The sequence below is a fragment of the Diadema antillarum genome, unplaced genomic scaffold (assembly GCF_040938485.1).
Source record: "Diadema antillarum isolate AM-2024a unplaced genomic scaffold, OU_Dant_1.0 seq00000456_RagTag, whole genome shotgun sequence".
Taxonomy (NCBI): Eukaryota; Metazoa; Echinodermata; class Echinoidea; order Diadematoida; family Diadematidae; genus Diadema; species Diadema antillarum.
In genome coordinates this window covers 452,501-476,418 of record NW_027271428.1, presented here as the reverse complement: position 1 = coordinate 476,418, position 23,918 = coordinate 452,501, and the positions used below count along the sequence as shown (strand labels likewise).

The 23,918-nt window shown below is 38.2% G+C and overlaps 1 protein-coding gene across 1 annotated transcript in view; it reads right to left on the bottom strand.

Moving 5' to 3' along the window:
- The window catches only part of LOC139732947 (uncharacterized), a 128,940-nt gene that overhangs the window by 52,008 nt on the left and 53,014 nt on the right, over positions 1 to 23,918 (bottom strand). The window lies entirely within an intron of this gene.

Here is a 23,918-nt window from a genome sequence, read left to right as displayed (position 1 = left end):
TCTGAAAGTATCTCTATTACCCTTAGAGCTTAAAGGGATAGTATAGTTTTGGTTAAGGTGGAGATTCAGATCTTAACTCTCGGTCAAGCGTCAATCAAGCACGCAGCTCTTAGAACATGTGCATACTAAAAGAGATTATGCATAAACATGTACGCAGATATTATATCTAAATGAAATTAGGCCAACTGTGACTTTATGTAGTAACTCAAGTGGCAGCCACATTGATACCACTGATTTGGGATCTCAACATGAGCCTCGAATAATAGAAGGGAGCCCTTAAAGGGATAATGTGGTTTTGGTTGGGGTAAAGATTCAGATTTTAACTCTTTGTGATAAAATTAGAAACCACATATGAAATATGAAAGAGCATACAATTCTAAGGGGACTTAAACATTTACTGTATACGCCATATATTTCGCGAGTCTAAATTTTCGCGAATCGGGAATTCCCGACGATTTCGCGAGTGGTTAAATTCGTGATCATGGAGTCCTCTAATGAACGGAGAAGTCTACATGTGTACGTGACATTCACATCGGGATCACAGTCAATATTTTTGCGTGTCTTTAATTTCGCGAGTAGCACCCGACCTGCGAAATTTGCGAAAATAAAAACCTCCTGAAATATTTGGCGTATACAATAGTTGATGAAAATCAGTTTTGAAATAGCTAAGATATCCCCCGAGAAAAAAAAGTAAAACAAAGTGTCCTAATATAAGGTGGGTCACACCTTTCATTAGGACAACTTTGTCATTTGGAAATCTCAGCCATTTAAAAACCAATTTTCATCAAATAAACTTTGAATTCCTCTTAGAACCGTAATACTCTTTCATATTTTATATGTGGTTTCTAATTTTATTACAAAGAGTTAAAATCTGATTCTCCACCCCAACCAAAACTACATTATCCCTTTAAGGACTCCCTTCTATCATTCAAGGCTCATGTTGAGATCCCAAATCAATGGTATCAATGTGGCTGCCACTTCAGTTACGACATAAAGTCACAGTTGGCCTAATTTCGTTTAGATATATATGCAATTGTAACTGCATACATGTTTATACATAATCTCTCATGCGTGTGTTCTCAGAGCTGCGTGTTTGATTGACAAGCAAATGAGTTCGCCCTCCACTTCACTATGGGATGTTGTTAACAACTTCTATGTCTAGGGCATTCAAGTTACAATACAAATCATGTTTATCAAAGTGATTACAAACAAGGTATTTGTGCAATGTGAAAGTGGAATGAGGGCACAGCCGTGAATATAAGGGTGAGTGTATTAGGAATTCCAAAAAAAAAAGGGGGGGGGAAAAGTGCTACCTCTTTTCAGTGATTACTGCCACTTGTGATAAGGACATTCTGTTGTAAAACTATAATGAACAGCAGCGTTGCTTGAAAGACCCACACAGCATGTCTGTACATTCTGGATGAAACTCTGCAGGATTTCCCGCCATAATTACCCAGTGTCGTGGGGACAAACGACATGAGGCCTTCCTGATGAGCCAATTTCTTCTTGTGCATGACTGTGAGTCCAGAACGGATAAGATACTGTAAAAGTGCAAATTTTCATGGTGTTGAAATCTTAATGCATTTCTCGCCACCAGAAACTAGCACTAAAAATAAGAGCACGCAAATAATTTTGCTAGCCATATGTCTCAGTAGTTGATGTCTCAACTCCGTGGAATTAAAAACATGCGAAACTCATCTTACCCCACCAAGCGCGAAAAATTACTCATGCTCATATTTTTAAAGTAGTGTAACAAGACCAACTGCTTTTGTACAGTGTGATATTACAAAAATATTCCCAGAAGGGAAAACATTATACAATATTAGCCTGAATGCTGATTTTATTCTATTTCATTGTATTTCTGCATTTCTTTTTAAAACAAATGATGAAACATACATCCCTTCATTGTATATCACAATAAAGGTTGGATATCAAAACTTCAAAACATGGAAAACTCCCTATCCTCACTAAAAAATAAAAAAATTAAAATGTTGACTGTTCTTGTGTTTTCTTGGTTGTCAAGTAAGGTAATTCTGTCTCTTTTCATACTCCTGACAACTGTGTGCTGATCAAAAAAATGAATGCTTTAATACTGTAATGCAAATCATTGAAATTTAGATTACAAGAGAATTGTATGAAGTTGTAATGCTTTCTGACCAAATGCAATCTATCCATCTTTTTTGTTTTACCTCTACTTTGTTGCACCACTATTTGTCACATACAAATATAGGGTTCTTCTTCACAGCAGGACTTTAGGCTCTGAAAAGTCTATCCTGGTTTTTAATTAAGACTGAATGAATGAATGAAGAAATAATGAATAAAGAAACAAATAAACCTTCATGATGGAAAACAGGAATTTCGGTGAAATAACAGACAGAAGTTTAAATTCATAATAATGATGGACATCCAAACCTAGCCTTTTTCTAAAGAGTTTTTTAAGAGTTAGCATTGTTGTATTGAAGTTAAGACACTGTTTGTGTGTTTTTGTTTGTGCAAGCTACAATATATATGCACATATGGAGTACCAAAATCTATACAAGATTTGACATTTCAAAAGCCTGCATATACTACCTTCATGGTCACCATTGGCAAGCAACTGTCTGGCAACAGACACTTTTTTTTTTTTAGTCATGCAAAAACAGAGAGATTGACTTACTTGTCTGTGCTCTAATCCACACAGACATAATTTATCTAATACAGTATGTCCCCCCCCCCCAAAAAAAAAAAAAATTCAATTGGATTTTTGCATTGATAACTTCCAATATGATTAAACTCTCTGAATGCTATTTCAGGGTCTAAAAATATAACATCTTACCTATATTTCGCAGAAAACCCCATTCAATTTCGTTAAGTGGTCACAGAGAAATGTGAATCGTTGTGAAGCATATCGTGGATGTGATTCTTCCAAGTTTAGCACTTGGATGCTCTTGGAACTGCATATTAATGTGTGAATGCAATGGACAGAACTTGTAGGGAAAGGATTCCTGACATGCTCTACAAAAATTCTCATTTCTCTTTGACCACTGAAGCAAATCAGATGGGGTTTTCTGCAAGACGGGGGTAATAAGTTATAGCTTCATACCCTGAAACTGTATTTGGATTGATTCACTATTTTTAAAGTTATCACTGCAGAGGGTCCCGGTGTAATTTTTTTGGGGAGACATACTGTACAGGGCAAATTTATTAACCGCAAACCTCTCTCCCTCTAACCTAGATAGCAATGACTGAGCAGACCATGCAGCATTATCACTGTTATCTACATGAGATATGAACATTTTCCTTCCATAGGGATGAGGAGTGTGAATGACAGCATTTGCTTCGATCAGTAACATTTGTGCTATTGATCAAACTATATGTGATCTTTACTGTATCCTATCACAATATGACCTTCACTAACAGGATATACATTATGCGTATTATGTAAGGGCCGAACCAGCAGTGGCCTGGTGGCCCATGCTCACCAAAGTCTGATGTTGGGCAAATTTCCAGAGGTAATCTTTTGGTGGCCTGATGGGGCAACTAGGATTTAAAATGGATTAAATCATGTGGTTCCTTTTATTTTGGACCTCCAGAATTTGAAATTTAAATTCAAATTTAACTTGTGGTTGTAATGGGCCACAATAGAAAAATGTTAGCGTCATGCTCTGTATACGTGTATGTAATATATATGTATATACAGACAGCATACCATTATGTGACCTTTACTAATGAGTATGTTGCAACACTACTAGTACATGTATTTGTCCTTTATTGCATTATATTATTGTGTATCTGTCATTATATTTTATCATTATCTCTCCTTCACTTTATTACAGGATCATGTGTCCTCCTTGTGCACGTTACACTTTGATTCTTGGGGAGAACCATGAATGACCTACATTTTCCGCCTCGCCGCATTGGCCCCGAGAAAGGGCCATCTACATTTCAACGCCAACACGAGCAGAGGGATTCGCCAGCCAACGTCGCAACGATCCAATCGTTGCTCATTACCGGTGCGTCTGCCCCGGGCCAGGACAAAGAAGACTGTAATCTCGTAAAGGAGGGATTTTCCTTGGAAAGGCGATGTCCTGATTGGGTCGCTCTGCGTACGGAATGGCAGCAGCGCCATCGTAATGCTGACTTATGTGGCAATACTTTGGTGCCCCCATTTGGCCGTTCGTTCCAGGCTTGCAGCACACACCAGGCTCGTGGGTGAATGAAGCCATACCCTGTCCTTTAAGTGAGTTCAATTTACCTTACGGTAAACATTGCAGCCCCACTGCATAAAGAGACTTCCAAGGCTGAACTATTACAATGAATATAAAAACCAAGGTGAAATAATGAAATGTTGAAAATGAACTGAAATGGTTATGGACTGACTGTAGCCATAAAAGCTATTAGATAATGTTGATTGTCACTGCTCAAGGTTTGACAACTTGATAACAATTTGATAACTTGTTGTGCCATGTCCTCCACAGAATGTCTTGCCTCTCAGCTAAGTGGGAGAGCTTGCTAAAAGGTTGTAGGGGGAAAATGTTACAGAGAGTATACATTGAGGCATTAACTGTTTTCTTTTTCTTGATACAACTGACAAAACTCCACGTTTCCATTAATTAAACCTAACACTACAAAATAAACAAGGATAAAGATGGTGTACAGTATCATCAGGTTGCAGTTCTGTCAGATGAGCGTAAACTGAAATGTATGTCTGTATAGTGGCAGAGCAAGCTGTTATAGTAAGCCTATAAATGTGATCAAATTTCTAACTTTTTTACGCTGCACGAAACAAACAGGTGCAGGTAACGGCAATCATCAGCAAAGCTCAAATGACTACTCTGCATTTAATACACCTGGCACCTGTATTTTTTTAACCAACAACAGTATATTCCATATCTTATCCACGAAGCAATTTCTTCCCACTGCTTTCACCACAAAGGAAATCTGGGTACATTAGTGCCCACGCAAAACTGGCAAAACTGGCCAAAAAAAACAAAAAAATCACCACAAAAATTGTGTCTCTGCTCCTGATCACTTAAAGAGAGTGATCGTTAAGCGTAATGATCATCCATTACATGTTAAAGTTCAAGCGCACTTGCCATCTTCAAGAGGTGACTATGTTTTTGTGACATATCCATGTGGAAAAGAAAAAAAATTATGCAGGATATGACACCTTCAACATTCAGCTGTGAAACTGTAGAGTAAATTCTGACATGAAGTACAAGCTACCTTGTGTGTCATCAAATGAAAGAGGATCATCCATTTTTAACCATTTTGAAGCATTTATTGGGTTAATCAGAGAAGAAAGAAACTGGGGGTATTTCATGAAGCTTTTTGTCACATATTTTGTCTGACAAACTGTTAACAGCTATTGAAATCCTTGTACCCGACTGGCTGAGAGCAAATTTGTCTGACAAAGTTGTCGACAAAATGCTTCGTGAAATGCCCCCCCCCCCCAGCTCTCCTTAATAATAGCCATATCATTGTCTTTCCTCTTTTAAAAGTTATCGAGAGCCTAGTGTCGAAGTTTTTCATCAAGCTAAAAGATGGAAATTTTAATTCATCATTAAAAACAGACAGGAAAGTGAGCAGAAAATAATAGAATTAGAATCAGGTCTTCATGCATGCAATATGTTTTATGTGTAGACACTTGCATTGGAAATATCTCTGTGCATACATTTGTCACTGGTAAATAAGTGCAGTATGCTGCAAGCTGCCATTACGTACAGCCCAGTGCCTGCGGCTAAACCTCAAGTGGATCTGCACATCAAGCATATGCTACAAGGATGCAGCAGCCTGAAGAGGTTGCTTGACACAAGGAGCATATAATACAGAATTCCCAAACCTCCCAATACCAATGGCAGAATGTCATTGCAACCATACACACATAGTACTGTAAAAGTGGAAATTTTTTCAATGTGGAAATTTTTGGGCATTTCACGCAACCGGAAATAAAACTAGCACTAAAATAAAAGCTTGTGAATACATCTGCTTGTTACATTATGTAATGTAGCACAAAAATAAAAGCATGTGAATATTTCTGCTTGTTAGATATCATGTACCACTATGTACTGTCTTTGATTCCCCGAAATCAAAAACACACGAAATTCATCTCACATGGCAGAGCGCAAAAACTTACTTGTGCGAAAATATCCACTTTTCGGGGGGGGGGGGGGGGGGGGGGGGGGCCTTCGACGTTCAGCGCGATGTATCGCTATCGCAAAAAGCTATCACCTCGATGTTTCATGACTTTTTTCTTTCGAGTTTCCCGCATCTTTTGACACCAAATTTGCGATGCCCGGGCGTGCGGTTCTGAAGTTGCGCATAAATATGTACGTGCATGTCAGTACAAAAATTGCTCAAAAACGTGAATTCGTGTACAATTTCAATGCAAACTGTGCTTACAAGCAAATTTCATAAAAGCATGATTATTTTGGGGTTTTATTGATTAAAATCAGTTAATAACATATTTTCTTGTTTGGAACAATGTCGCGGACAAATTTCATCGAAAAAACAATGAAAAACATAAAGTAAAAAAAACAGAGAAACACATAAGAAATTCAAAAAAACAGTAACATTTTTCCGATGGCACAATTTTTTTTCTTACATTTACTAAGGACACTAAAAAGAATATTTACACAAAAAATGTGCCTGTCTTGAGGTTTATTTAGTGATTATACCAAATTGTCTGATTTCATGCATCATTATGTATAGATTAGCATAATTTAGCATAAATGATAATTTTTTGAAAAATTAACTTCATGGTACCGGTACTTTAGATTACGCCATAGGCAATGTGTGTGCCAATTTTCGTCGTGATCGCTGCGGTCGACGGCTCTATCATCTACCTAAATAGCCCAGCCTAGTTAGGGTTAATCTACAAACGAAACTAGCCTCAGAGTCTCGTTCATATCCTCAGTCTTTTGTCGTTGTTGTTCTTTTTTGTTTTTTGTTTTTTGACTGAATTTTTGCTCTGCTTCAAAGTGGCAAGATTTGGGGCTTTTAATGTTGCATTGTTGTATTAAACAATCACATATAACTACCGAGGGATGCTGAATGTTATTGATAGACATGATTAGTGAACAGCTAGCAGATATTATTACCTGCACAATAGGTACAAAGTCTGCCTTTTTTTTTTCCTCGCGTGCTCAAAATGAAAATGAATTATGATCATCACCTTATCTGCAGTTTCACGGGAACCTCTAAATCCATTTTTATCATCCTGTCAGTATGATCATCAACTGGAGAATAAGGTAGAGTCATGATTGCAGAAAAAAAGAAATAGGCCTAAACTCTCAAAGGAAGTTTAAATGAAATCCAAGACCTGTGTAAATTCAGTCCATGGCCTAAAACAAGCATGAAACAGGGGTACCACCATGCACATGTAAATCGGCAAACGTTCATTATGGATGTGTGTTGGTGTATGCAACGTGTCATGACTGAGCATAAACACAGTTGAAATTCGTATTTACAAATGAACTAACTGTGTAAACTACCTTTGGGTATTCTCACCTTAGGGTTCTGACAATTTTAACGATCTAAGCATTATTCATACAACCCCTTGAAAACAAGTCTTACACACAGACACAGACACCCACATGAAGCAGCCACATTGGTCAAGTTCTGTGGCATCAATTTTACTCTATTGCTTTCTATGACTTTATACTGCACCATTTGACTGGCATACCGCACTCAGAAAATGCCCCTTTGCTGCAGAAAAAAAAAGTTTTAGTGCTTCCTATTGGCATACTTATGGCATTAATGTGCATCTGTTTCCTTGTTTTACTTTCATAACTTGACACGGTTGCTTTACACACTTTTATCTTCACATCACTTAGCCTCATTCACTTGCTGTGTCTCAAGTATTTATTCTTTGAAAGCTTCACTTAAACGATATTTGATACAATTACATTCTCCAAACCAATTGAGCTAACAAATATTTATAGTATAGATTGTCATCTTATTGTCAATCTCTATTTTCTTCCTTCAACTGCATCTTGCACTCTCACCTGCAACTGCACTGCACTCACCTGATCACCTTCCTCCAAGAGAGTTATGTCATTGGATAGTCATTTTGTGAGGCTCCATCCATTTCTAGCTTAATCGCTTATGATGGTGGTCTCCTGCATTCAATTATCTCTGTTGTTTACTGAAGAATACTGTATATTTTATTTTATGTTTCTGTGTATCTACATTGCTCAATGCAATCACCTATGTGTATCTATTTATGTACTGTTATCGATTTATTTCACTGCACTTGTTATTCTTTGTCTTTGTACTTTTTGAAGTTTGCATTCAAATTGCATCTGATTGAATGCAGAAATAAAAGCAAACAAACAAACAAACAAACAAACTTGCTGTGTCTCTCTGAGCTAATACATGACCAGGATTATTAAAAAAATTACAGGTACCTCGAATCAAGCATAGTTGGGGGATCACGCTTTTTCAATCATGGGCCCAAAACTTTGGAATAGCCTGCCAAAATCTCTTTGACAAGCATCTTCTATTGATGGTTTTAAAAAGAACCTCAAGACCTACCTTTTTAATTCAAATTGACAATTGTTTACCTGAATGTATATGTGAAAGTATATTGTTTTTTGTTTATTGTTCTTATTATCTTCTGTGATACTCTGTTGTAACGTAATACATATGTACTCTGTTCTACAGCCCCATGAGTATCTTTTTAGGTAGAATGAGTGCTTTATAAGAGTATCTGTATTATCATTTACAATTATTATGGCATTGGATATGTCAAGTATTAGTTTTGTTTTGGTCTCTTTTCAATGAGATTCAACACAATACAATGCTATCTTAAGTTCAATCACCTGCAACAACAAAAAAAAAAATCCTTTCATTCTCGTCATTCAGAAGAGCACACCCATTTGCCATTTGACAGCTTAACACTTAGGAAATAGGAGAGCACAGAGCCACTTTTTTCCCTTCCGCACGCCAACTCAGGCAATTAAATGAATGTGTTAAATATACACCGTATGCATACCTGACAGGCCGGTACCTCAGTATTGAACTTGCCTATAGTGGATTGTGGTTGCATGGCAGAAAGTGTATACATGCAAGTAAGTTTGTGGTATCTTGCAAATGAGCAGCTTGCTGAATATTGTGCATTTATAAGGTGCCATTCCATTCCATGTTCAAAGATAATGATTTTCATTGAAATTGGACATACACATACACACACAAAAAAACCAAACCCCCCCCCCCCCCCCAAAACAAATAGAGTAATTCACTGCAAAAAAAAAGTTTTACATGTTTCCACAAAACTGCAAATACAGTAGGACCTTGATTATCTGGCTACATCGGGACCGGCGGGCCTCCGGATAATCAATTTGGCCAGATAATTAAGAGAGATATCGTCGCTGGGGTGACAAGACCTCGTATCTAAAAAATGACAAATGTTCAGAAGAGCAAAAAAACATGGCGGCCAAAGCACTGTAGTGAATGGGAAAGCCTTTCCTTTGACATGTCATGGTGGCTTCATTTTTGGAGTAAGACAGTTGGGATTTGGCCAAGACATCACTTGACCCATTATTTGACCATTAAGCCAAAAAAAAAAAAAATTGACATTTTTGAGATACGAGGTCTTGTCACCCCATCGACGATATGCTGAAATACAGCACTTTCTAACATATCATGCTCAGAGTATACACATGTTATTACCAATTCACTGATATCATGATTATCTGAATGTCATTGTCATGTTTTGTATTTCATATGATATGGAAATAAACCGAATAAGAGCAAAATATCCCTTCATGTCCCTTCATGTATTGTTTGTTTGATTGATACTGACTGACAACGAGACAATGAGATCGATATTGCGACTCGTCGAATACCGTCGCTGCATTGCACTGCAACCACTGCTGCGCACTCTGTGCAAGTGACAAGCACGGCACCAGTCATTGACATATGTATCGTCAATGATACGGGAGGGGAATCAGAAACTTCACAGGAAACATGAAAGAAAGAACACATACATATACACTTTCTTATCTGATGCCACCATCACTCCCCCCCCCCCCCACCATCCCCCCCCCCCCCCAATATCCCCCTCTTCTTTCCTTTGCGGCATGATCTGAATTAAACCTTAGTGGTTATTTTGGTCAACTTGGAGGTAGCCATGTGTCGGGATGAGGATGAAGTGTTTTGGAACGAGCCGCCTCCCTCGAGGCGAAAATATTCAAAGGAGTCTCCCCATCGGCAGACCAGGAAGAAGAGTTCAACCCACCCCTTCTGCAACCCCCTTGCTCCTTGCCTGATGCCCAGTCTTGATGCTCAGACCAAGTTCCGTGCCAATTCCATTCCTAAGAAATGATACCTTATGTTATATTTCATTATTACGCATATGTCTGTTTGTTTGTTTGTTTGTTTTTTCTCTCCCTTGCTCTGTAGGAGAGTGCCTAGAGTGATTAATTCAGAACGCAAAGTGGGATACTCTGTTGAATACTTTGATATTCTCCATGAAATCAATACAGTTTGATAATCGTATCATGTAAACATGCATTTTATGCACCTATGAAAGAGCAATATACAGACATACACACACACACACACACACACACGTAGGTATAAACATATAAGATGACAAATGGTTATGTGCATTTAAACACATACAAATACACATTTTGGGCACAAACACAGCAAGTTAAAGTTTATCAAAGGGGAGAGATTAATGGAGGTTTATCATGGCCTCTATATGAAGTCATACATTAGTGCCTTTCAACAATCGACACTGGTGCTTGCAACTGCCATCCTGTGCATGCAAAATTCATCATCTAAAAAGTGACTGTAACAAGACAACTTAACAATGGTGACTAATGACTGTAATCAGTGAAAGGACTGATAACTATCATTACGACATCTGATAAAATCACACAAATAAATGTGATGATACTTGCAACAATTAAGTACAAGACATTATTGATTCATAGAAATAGTGAACAGCATCTTTAAAAATGTGAAGAATTTAATTTGGCTGTTAATTGAAAGTAAAACCATTAACAGGCTTTCAATGGTGTCAGAGCTCATTATCCTGCCATTAAGACTTTTAGAATAAGTCTCACAAAATTGGAAATCTGGTGCTAAATGATACAACAGCTGGCATCGAGACTAACCTAAAGTGCCCATTCCGCTCCCTGCCTCCAGGAAGTCAGGGAGTGTGGGGTGATGGGAAGGGGGAAGAAGATGCTGAAGGAGAGGGGAAAATCTGTATCTCTTGCTGGCGCCAATGTGCGGTTCTTCCTTCTTTTTTTTCCTTTAAGTCTTTTAAGAGTCTTACGGTATGTATTTTCACCAGCCCAAAGTTTCTAGATAGCATTTGATTCCTGAGTCACAGAAGTTAGCCCCTTCGCCAACAATGACATGCTCTTCTTTTTTTTTTTTCAATTGAAGACACATAACAGCCTAACGAAACCAAAGAAGATAACAATCTGAGAAATGTTTTTATATGGATTTTGGTCTGAAATGACCAAAACAGACACATTTACCTTTATTTGTGTATTGTGAGGAAGCTCTCATGTAACAAACTTCATCAGAGAACGTAATATACAGAATGGAAGTTAAAATCGCCTACCAGTATTTGATCCATATGGAGATTTTTCTTCCATAATTTCACAGTGAAATTGTTCTGCACAAGCACTAGGTCTACCCTGGTACACTAGACTAAAACTAAATATCTTCCTTTTTACCTTAAACCAGTGTGCAAATATTTTAATGGCATATGTTAAGGAAGTAACTGTTACAATATTTGCAACTTTCTTGATGTTTACCAGTCCTGTAGCATACAAAACTTGCTGTCATACTGCAGATCAGTTACGTTTTACCATCGTAATGGTTGCCAAAGTCCTTAAGCGCTGTGGCAGTGGTGAACTGTTTAAAGAACGTAAGGTGCTAAATCATCACGAGTGTCCATGAAATAATAAGCATGCAGAAGTCATCTCACCCAGCCGAGCCTGAGAAGTCATTCACGCGAAAAATCCACTTTTACAGTATTGCATGACAGAAATGTAATGTCAGTTGAACAAGCACCATGTATGCACCGGTGCACCACCAGCTTCCGCACGATACAGGATTATGCATGTCGACCTTGCTCACAGTTGGAGAGGGGTTTCAGACTCACAAAAGACCTCGTTCTAAGCGTTGTTTCTGACATACATATTTCTGAATTTGCTCAGAGCTTATGGTGTGTTCACATGCGAAAGCAGTCACCCCAATGACCACCGACTGCAAACACATTCTGTAAAACAGCTGAGTCACAAACTTCACGGCCTGTCAATCACACACGCTCCCTCAACTTGCAGCCGTGTATACATATTATGTATGCACCACGGTGGCAGTGAAACAAGAATAAAGGGATGGTATGGTTTTGGCTGAGATGATGATGATGATGATGATGATGATGATGATGATGATGATGATGATGATGATGATGATGATGAAACAGCATTTATATAGTGCCATTTACCTGTAGAAACATTCAAAGGCTGGGGATTCAGGCTATAACTTCTTCTGAGATAATAAGAAACCGTTTTTAATTATACATGAAATAGTAAAGAGCAAACAATTCTAAGAGGAATTGAAAGTTTATTTGATGAAAACCCATTTTGAAATGGCTGAGATATCAAAAAAGTGATCCTAATAAAAGTTGGGCCCCGTCTTTTATTAGAACCTCTTTGTACTTAGATATCTCAGCTATTTTACCCCCGATTTTCATTAAATACACTTTTAATTCCTCGCAGAATTATATGCTCTTTAATATTTGACATAAGTGGTTCTTAACTATCTAAAAAAAAAACAACAAAAAAAAAAACCTGAATCTCCATCTCAACCAGAATTATACCATCCCTTTGATTCTTTCTAAGCCAGAGACTTTGGACAATGCGTACAATACTTAGTGGTTTCTTGTGCCAAAGCACACAAAGGGGCAAGCTGAATTCTACCTTTTCAACATGTTCTGATGTCAAAGCATTTGGATCACAGAATCACATCAAATGCAGTTGAGGAAACATGTCCAGACCACAATTAGATAAAGATTACTTACATATCAAAATGCCTGGAAGAACTGCAATTCACATTTTGCTGTCAGATTTACAAAATGACTTCATTAAGAGCACATTTCTATACACATGTGCTGGTTCTTTTGTGGATCTGGGAGGATTTTCTAGAAGAAAACTATCTTCTTCTATTTAAATCTCTACCTCACTGTTGTATAGGCAAGAACAACAGCCAGTGGTGAAATTGCTTTCGTATATGATGCATCACGCATTACCCCGGGGTAGTACCCCGGGTTACCACGTTGTGTAGCGCCACCTCATGTCCACTCGAGGACAGCCGCAGAGAAATGCATGCACTATGTGTGTGTGTACATAGTCACTCCCATGCCACTGCACGTTATACAATGCATGCATGGCACGCTGTGCTAGCAATAGCGTGTGCTTCAGTGCACTGCAGTGTAGTGGCTAGCTCAAGCATCAAAATAATTTCCACTTTTTGGCAACCCAGGGTACAACCTCTTAAAAAAAATAATAATAATTCAACAAAATGGCTGATTTTTATTTGGTACCTCAGGATACCATTTACACTGTATGTCATTATATAACACTTATTCAGATAGTTTCTTGTGCTGAATTATATTTCACTGCGTATTCACAAACAAAATATACACGTATCTGATAATCTGTTCCTATAATTGCTGATAGCACAGTATCCAATGGTAAAAATGCATCATCTGACATACAATTTATATGACATGGACATTACTGCCATATGATTTTTTTTTTACTGCTTTGGTCACAAATATAATGTTTCTATGCATTTATAAACTAATTCTCTCTCTCTGCACATGCAAACACACACACACACATATTCATATCATACATATGAGTATGAGAAAGTGATCAGTGTCTACATTTCCTTAAAATCATTTATTTGTAATATCATCATTTTTTCCCCCTTATTCGTGGTTCTTGTCCAAGATTTATTAAGTGTGTGGGTGTATGTGTGTGGGGGTGTGAGAGCGTGTAACTTTTAACTTTGATTATCTCTGATCAGTCAAGTATAGTTGTTACAGCCGAAACATTTGGTGGATAATTATTGTCTCTAATACTGGATAATCATTGTTAATGTAGATTGTACTGGAAATGTGATCATAGCTTATGTGCAGATTAAGTATTTGTTAATATGTTTCAGGATAAAATGATTGAATGGAGGAAGAATTGAAATTGAATATTACAGGTAAACTGATCTTTTTCTTTTCAAATTGTTTTGAAAATGAAAAAAAAAAAGTATGTTGGGTATACGAGGGGTCTGTGTGTGTCTGCGTGCATGTGGGCATGTGAGTTATGTGTTTTATGTGTGTATGTGCCTCTGTGTGTGTGTGTCTGTGTGTGTTTGTGTGTGTGTATGTAAAAAAGGCCATTGACTGAGGAGTGGAGGGCAGAGAAAGCCTTTGGGGCAGTCTATGGCTCATGATAAATTTGCGGTTGGTGCCTAATAATAATGCTGTCTGCGGCGGAAAGATTATATTAATCTATCAATAATCAAATACTGCTCTATGCAGAATTAGGGAAAGAGTTTTGAATTTTTACTAGGCTGTCGGTAGTATATGAGTCTGTTCTGTAGATACAGTTTACTTTATTGGTTCCCTGACATAGGTGGTCCCAGTGCATATACACATACACCACATATTTCACAGGCATGATATTTCTTCAATTGTGACCTGCGAGACATTTTCGCAAGTGGAGAAATTTGCAATTGAGTACCACATATACATTGCATTTGTGTTACAGGAGGCAATATATTTGTACGCCATTATCATTTTGCAAAAATCAGTAAACTTGTGGAATTCTTGACAACAACAAAAATAAAACCACCTTCAAATACACAGCATAAACAGAGTACTTGACTGCATGGAACAATAAGGTGATCACTTGAAAACAGGTCTGGAAATGGAGACTAGCAGAGATCTGGCCACCAGGATGCGCTAACCGCTCATGCATCACCCATCTATGAAATTAAAATCCCCGCTCACAGACAGCTGAAATTACCACACGCACAACCACACTCACTCACACACATTTAACACTCACACCATGGGTGAATGGCAGTGAAGGTAAGCCTACTGAGTTATTATGACAACAGAGAGAAGGAGATGAAAAAAAAACAATAAAAAGATATACCTTTCATTCATGGGAGTACTCTTATATCAGGGACGTGTGTATAATATAGGAGAAGAAACCAGAATCCCCCCTTTGTACCCATGCCTCTTGCTGCGGAGAACTTATGCCCTGCCGGAGGTATGCCAGTGGAATGTTGAACATATATTCGTCATGTTATAGAATGTACGTATAAATCTGCAGAAATTGCAAACAGATTCCACTCCATAACACCTCTCTGCCTATATTTCTCTTGCGCAATATACGATATATTAACTGTGGAGTGAAGTCGTTTTGTTCAAAGTCACAAAACCTTACATGACTTTTTAATTCTTCTACAACTTTGTAAACCAAAGCTCATTTAAAGAAAAATTGACAGAAAACTCTGTGACGATGTGCCATCCAAATTCTTATTCTTCTCATTTTCTGTAACACCCACAATCAAGTGAATTCATCATCACATGATATCGTGGTATTTAGGGTGGTAATTCAAACTGCGCACAAAATGCACATGCAAGATCTGAGTGTTAATAATGTCACGAAATGCCACTGATCACACAGCAGAGTATTTCTCTTGTGCACACTCTGTATCATTTCTCATTGGAGATGCATGCACGCATGCACAATGCTTACTGGAAATACCACAGAATTTTGTGAATAAGAACAGTACCAGGTGAATAAGCATTGTCTCTCTTACTGTGGTATTTTGCCATTAGTTACGTTCAGAGGGTGATCCCTAATCTCAAGGATAGGCTCGTAGTTAGGCACGTGTAGACACACTAGTTGATAGCTATCTTGAAGTTAACTCGAAGATAGCTATCCACATAATATCTAAGGGTTAGCGCTCTATCAACGAGCTACAGGGGGTCACCACTCATAGGCATCGTGTGGAAAGAACTTGTAGATAGGAAATTGTAGGTAAGTGTAGTTACGGGGGCAGTGAGCCTATCCTCGAGGATAGCTACCTTCAAGAATAAGCTTCGCCATGTGAATGCCTGTCGTAGTTAGGGGGCAAGAGCCTATTCTCGAGGTTAGGGATTACCGTCTGAACGTAACTAAATGAGAACAGTGCTAAATAATTACCCATGGTATCTAATACCACAGTAATTTGTGAATTCCCCTATTGTGTGCACCAGCTAATCAATTCATTAGTAAGCATGCCAGTCTGTCTGTAATTCATGAAAGTTTGCCAGTGTCCTCCCTATCAATCAATTACACATGCCTGCTTTCACATATCCCAATTTCCAGCAAAATCACAGCAAGTGGGAGATGGAAAATTGCAGTAATTGTGACAAGGATCATGCAGTCGTGTTCCACGTAACCTAAATTCCTCTGAATGGCACTATGATTTCATGCAATGCTGCAGAAAGTGATTAAAAATATGCTAGCCCATAAAACATGCTTACGACAGCTTGCGTGCTCTTTGGATGCGGGAGGCATACGGGCAACCTGATGTTTACCCATGCCTGGTGCTTGTCACAAAGAATAGCACTGCATTACCCCCTCTACCTCCCCCCTTCCCCCCCCCCCCCCCCCCCCCCCCGCATGATAATAATGACAGTCTCCCCATTTCAGCATCTACCCTTGATATTCTTGGCAGCAAAGTCACGGGGGGGGGGGGGGGTCAGACTCTGACAGGGTGATCAAATGCAAATGCACAAAATTTATACTAAAACAGTATAGCTGTATGATGAATTTATGTGTCTGAATGCTAACAAACTGATGTATGACAAAACGACAGTCAGAGCATTGTTTTGAACTAGAACTCGATAACAAATCAGTATTCCATCATGTCCATTATGCATCTGAACATATGGCAACCATAGAACAGTATACCTGGGTGGGGCTCAAGTGAGCTTGCGCAAAAGGTGATCCTATTCCTCTCACTAGCGGCAACATATACGACCATATTAGACAACATGCGCAGAGGGAAACTGCGCATCTATACAACGTTTTCCAGAACGGTCAAGATTAGCATCTGAACGGTCTGTTGGCTATACAATGATTCTTTATCCGTCATTTCTTTATCAAGTTCTGGTATAAACTGGCTTGCGTCTGAACAGTGGGTCACACAACATCACCATGAGTTCCAACATCTTCTATTTGTAGACAGACTTTATCCTTTATCAGACATGGGTAATTATTGCCTTCCCAATATACATCATCAGGATCTATGGATACAACAACATAATGCAAAATGCATGACATTGTTGCCATGGAGACAGAGAAAAAAGGGGAGGTGATCTCATCACAGAATGAAGCATAATCACCATTGATTGATTAGATATTGGAGGTGGAAAATCAGTATCCATCATTTATGAATACGGCAATTTCGATGCAGAATAGCCCAAAGAACCATTTATAATGTATGCTACATTAACAAATTATAGACTGGGCAACAGAGAAATGTATGCTACATTAACAAATTACAGACTGAGCAAAAGAGAGCTACAAGTCTTAAACCAAGCAAATATCTTTAAATATCACAGACATTGAAAAGTCAGTCCATGATATCAGAAGGTGTTTGACTGGCACCTACATATAGATCGCCTTCTGTGTGGCTGCCATGTCACTTGCATAAACGTCTCTATAACCACATATCTGTGTCATGTGTTTTTTTGCTGTTCTCTTGTAATCATAATCTAAACCATTGAAGGATAGTATTCTATAAGGATCAGTAAAAGAAAAGAAATCACTTCAGTAACTCCCTTGCTGTTCATGTATGATTGTTTAATGCAACTGCAAAATTTTCAAATGCTTCTAAATTGCAAAAATTATGAATGATTCTTTATGTAACAATGCATTTTTGGAAGTGTCAAGTTCCTGTGCCTCCCATAAAACTGACAAATGTTTGCATATCAATTTCTCACTTGTGCAATATCAATAAATTTGACCAGATTCCATCTAATCCTCATCCAATACCAGATACACAGTAAAATTCACAAGTGATTTAATGTTGACATGATAATTTCTGCAGTAAAATTCTCCAAGATGTGCTGGATAAAGTCATCTCATCCTCTGTTCTGTGCATGAACTATCAGTGACTTCACATCTTCATGAGACGCTTGTTTTCTTCGGGAATCGCCACTCACAGGCATTGGGTATGTGATTACTCCTATCTGTAGCCCTCTCCATCAGTGAAAAGGAGAGACACACACAGACAGACAGGCAGACAGACAGACAGACAGAGATTGATAGAGAGAGACACAGAGAGAGAGAGAGACAGATAGATAGACAGATATATAAATAGGAGTGAGAGAAAGAAAGAAGAGATATAGCAGAAAGGCATATCAATACAACTTTAAAAAACAGTACCATGTAAGGTTGTTTGTATGTATAATGAGTGTGTGTGTGTGTTTGTGTGTGTGTTTGTGTGTGTGTGTGTGTGTAAAACCAAATGATGATTTCAAGATTTGGCGACATAATGGTCACATGACCAAGACAGCAATCTTCTGGTCCTAGTGAATTGTCAAGACTGGCAGGCCTACTGGCATTCAATCTGCTGTACTTTTTTTTTTTTCTTATACCTGCCCCATATTCGCCTATCAAATTTTGCTCATTTATCCAGAACTTTCATTCCAGTAATTTTCATAAAAGCTCTCTCCCTCTCTCTCCCCTCTCTTTCTTTCTCTCTCTTCTTCTTTTTTGTTACTATCTCTCCCTCTGATATAAAGTTTTTTATTAACATCACATCTCTATCACCCAGGCTCATAAGAGCAGTGAGAGCACTGACTATGAAACTCATGCATGCCCAGGTATTAACCCTCCTCCCAAGATGGGCTGGTTGCCATGGCAACGATGCAACAATGCCAGCCAATCAGCGCAATGAATCATAAAATGCCTACACTGGGCTGATGTGACATACATTTTGTCTAATCATCATGTAAATGCTGAGCTGGTTGCTCACGTAAAAGCAGAAAGTCTTGTGATGTTAATTTTTGCACGCTTAGCTGGATAAGGTAAATTGTGCGTTTTTTTAATTTCGCAGAGAGTCAAGGGCTTTGGCTGCACATATACTACAGTAAAAGAAAATTGGTCTGCACTATGAATTTGAGTGCTTACATTTTCGTGCTGCTTTCATGTCGCACAAAATGTGAGAAAATTTCCACTTTTACAGTATCTGTGGACTGGTCTCTCACATGACTCTATTGTTAGCATGCATACAGGCAATGTAACTAGTATCATACTTCTACATCTTCGGATGCACGTATACACACTTGCCAAAATCGGGTTGTCTTCATTATTTTGTTCTTTTTTTTTAGCCCTCACAACATTTACAGAAACATTAAAACTGTTATTGATCTAAGCTTTTATAAAAATGCAAGAATGTCATCCATTACAAGAAAAAAAAAAAAAAAGAGTGTGATATCTATTTACCCTAACCGTGCATTGATCGCCAATGGGCATGCACACTGGAGGGTGTTCTTTGCCGACTGGCACAGGTGTCTTCAAATTAGATGTCAATAAATTACCTAATTTCCTTAACACCTATGTCCCATTTCGTAAAAGATGTTATGATGGCAACTCTTGCTGGAATGGCAACTTCCAATAGCAACAGCCAATCAGGAAGCTGGATTCTTGTCGTTACTATGACAATTGCCATTCCAGCAAGAGTTGATATCATATCAACTTTTTATGAAATGGGGGTCCCTAATAGTTATGTTCAGACGGTGATCCTTAACCTCGAGGACAAGCTAACTTTTGAGGATAAGCTCCTAGTTTATAGTATGGGGTGCCAAGTGTCGCATGCTCTTTTTCGTCTTGAAATGACAATTTTCTTGACAAAAAAATTTTTTTTTAATGACAATTGACATCAATTTTTGTGGATGAAATTACAATTTCTTTTGTCACTAAATGGCAATTTTGTAAAGAAAAGGATAATCTCATCAACAAAATGACAATTTTTTTCAACAAAAGGGTAGGCTCCTAATCTCATCAATAAAAATGACAATTTTGGGACAAAATTGCTTTCTTCAATGATATAACAATTCTACTAAATTCAATGTAATCTTTGGAGGCATTTCACATACTAATCACCAATCTCATTCCTCTTTTTTACAGTGTCTTCTGCACCGGTAGTGAAAAGAAATGAATCTATGTCTATATTGCTCCTAAAGGCCCAAATTCACGAAGGTGGTACAAATTAAAACCATGGTTTAAACCATGGACAAAAACCATGGAGCGCCAAATGTTGCATGGAATATTTTGTTACGAAATCAGTCATTTCGTCGATGAAATGATTATTTTGCAACGAAATGACAACATTTTGTAACTACATGAACATTTCGTTAACAAAAAATGGTCATTTTGTCGACGAAATGACAATCTCGAAACGAAGTATTCCGTGCAACACTTGGCGCTCCATGGTTTTTGTCCATGGTTTAAACCATGGTTTCATTTGTACCACCTTCATGAATTCGGGCCAAAGTGTTGATTCATCTTGGGAATGAAATCTCAAAAGCATTGTGGAGGCAAGACAAGCAAAGAAATAAGTCAGACAAAATTTTTCATCTCTCCACCCTTGAAACTTTAAAAGCTATTTTTTCTCTCTCTCCCTCTCCCCCCTTTCTCTCTCTCTCCATGAAATATCCTCTGCATTAGTAAAGATGTCATACAGAAGAAATTGAAATAAAAAGTGGTCTTTATTTTGTTGTGAAAAACATTTTCCCCCTGAATTTCAATATGCCTTCAGAAAATGTCTGCCATTTTTGCCAGTAGCCTGAAGACCACCTGTTCTACACTGCTTGCAACATAATTATTTCAGGATGAAATGAAATGCCATCATATGACTTACCTCCCAAGTTATCATTTAAAGCTGTACACTGCATCTGTATTTCAACAGATATTACCCATGACACTCCACAAATTCTTGGCTACTCCCCCCTTTAATGCACCACTTGGGAAATTATGCGTAACAGCGATGTAATTTTAGCTTGGAGGCCGGCTTCGTTATCCCCCGAAAAACCTACACAGCATTCTTCTGCCTCGGCTGCAATCAATAAACTAACTCGGGCCAATGCGAACAATTGGACAAGTCTTCAAACTTGCATACTATTCTGATGAGCGAGACCTTGCTATGGCTTCCCATTAAGAACAAAACAAAAACAAAAAAAAAGCCCTCCTCCTCCTCCTCCCCATCCCCCATCCCCATCATCTACCTTCGTTCCAGCCCAGCATATACCAAGTGACCTAGATACAAGTCAACAGCCAGGTCATTACCCTAATGAGCCAAGTCTTATAACAGGTGAAAAAAAAAATCGAACTAGAACATGAAAATGAAACATCAATATGAGGAAATCGTCATCTCATCTAAACTGAATGCTCATCTTATGTCGATCAAGGAAATCTCTAATGGGACCAGGGGAAAGCTAGGGCAGGGAGTAATTATGTATGTGTAACAATAGACAACCTTAAATCAAATCTACAATGGCCCTGGAGGAGGTGTAAGCACATTTATCGTGATGATTATGATGGCAATAATATCATCATCATTACAATAATAATTATCATTTGTCGTCTGCAGGTAGCATTTGAACCTTTCACTCCGGCACTCCTTGAGAATTCCATGCTGCTTTCAGGATAGGAAAAACATTCCAGAATAAGCGTCTTATTGTTTCTTGGAGACCTCGCCTTCCATCATACTCCATTATTCATAAGTCAAAAGGGAATCTAATGGCAGTGCATTAAAACATTTCGTTGTTGTTGTTGTTTTTGTTCTGGTTTTATACTTGCACCTTTTCCCCTTCATTTCTAGGAAGCATACAGCCATTTTCTCAAAGAAAAATGATGCCAATAAGCATGCAACATGCAGGATAATTTCTTATCTGCCGAGATAAAAGTGGGATTTGGACTTTGGCAGGTAATGCAAAGTTGACAAATAGGCATGTAGGTATGACATTTAGTTGGGGCACTTCCCTTTCCTTTTTCTTCCCTCATTTAAATCTTTTTTCCTCCCCTCAGCTGAACGGATTCCTGCCTGTAAATGCATCTTCTTTCTCCCGGCCGAGGTTTTATTCGCAACGTGACAGAAACAGCTTCAGGGTCATCGCCATGAATTAAGAATGGAGAAAATTACCTCCTGATCCTCCTCCTCCCCTCAAGTTTGATGCATTTGCATTGCAGACTTCTTAACAGCAGGGAGAAAAATGCAGTTAAAGGGAAGTTTTACACAAAACAAAACAGAAAACTAATAACTACGGATGCAGCAAATGGTAAAAGATGAGTGAAACACTCTATGAAACCGTCCAGGGAAATTTATCCCAAATATATGAGTGGGTCTTCTATTTGGTAAACCATTAAGATTGATACTTACTTTGACAAAAGCACAGGATTTTGATTTTGGTTCTGCAAATCAATTGATAGTCAATAATTCTAGTGGAACAGTCAAAATCAGAGTTAAAGGGTATCAATGCTCCTATAAGGAGCAAGGTATTTTGTAACCACTGATCTTATGAAGAGAAGAGTATATGACACACTTTTAGGCTCATCAAACTTAGATAGTATCACATCGTCTGTCCTTTACTCATCATTCTGACTGCCTGAAAGTTGTGATACATTTCATTCTTATGATTTATCATACATATCATACACATAAGGATTTACTGCTATTATGATTATGATTGATTATGATTATGATTATGATTATAATGATGATGATGATGATTATTATAACTGCATTCTATTGTAAAAGGTCAGTTTATTTCAGAACACTAGCAATACTCATTCCTGAAGAGAGATATAAGTATGGGGGGAATCAACCTGGGAGAGAAGGACAGAAAGAGAGAGAGGAAAGGGGGATGATATATGTATATATGAGAGCTGTTCTTGTATCTTCCCATTAGCATACCAATGTCATCCAAACAAGATAGAACGAGCCTCCCAAGGTTGTCTACTCTCTCTTCTTCTCTCTCCTGATCTATCCCTCTATCACAGTATCTATGTTTGTCTCTATATAACTCTCTTGCATATTACTCTCTCTTTCTCTCACTTTTATATCTTTCTCTCCTCTTTCTCTCTCTCTCTCTCTCTCTTCTCTCTCTTTCCCCGTCCATCTCTGTTTCAAGACATTTTCTCCTTTCTCCCCGGCTCTGTTTGAGCAAGGCGATGGCCTTCAGGCTTGACATGATCTGTTTGAACAAGCAGATGCCGGAAGGAAATCCTTAAGTCTCTGCCACCGCTTACTTGCATCTGCACGCTATCCCACCTCATAACTGATGTCTTCAAGGTACCATGTTGTCATCCGACCAGCTTCATGATATTTTCACATTTTACGCAATACTTTCATATAGCAAAATTTGCTGATATCAAGAAATGGCTTACCTCAACCATTTGCCTTACATAGCTACAATCAATGTAATGCAAACTTGATTTTCAGTCTCGACATGTAATGGCTGGAACAGATGAAATGGACAGCTTCTACGAACACCCCTCTCTTATTGGGTGTTGGGGAAAGGGAGGGGGATATCCGTAAATTTCAATACATTAGAAATCTAGCCTAATCCAGTTGCCAGTAGGCAAAGCATGCATTTGAATTCATTATTATATTTCTTCTGAGGACTTAATGATGATCTAATTCACTTGTTGCTTTCAAAATGATTTCAAAGCCCCTGAAACCAGTTCATATGCACTGGTCATTGCTAAATCAGGAAATGTTCGAGCAAACTTTCCGTATGTTAGCAGCGACCTAGCTGGCTTAGTTACAAATGGGTCAAGTTTGGAGGAATGGCATTAAAAAAAAAGTCTAACAAGTTGCAGCTTACTACCTTGGCACATATA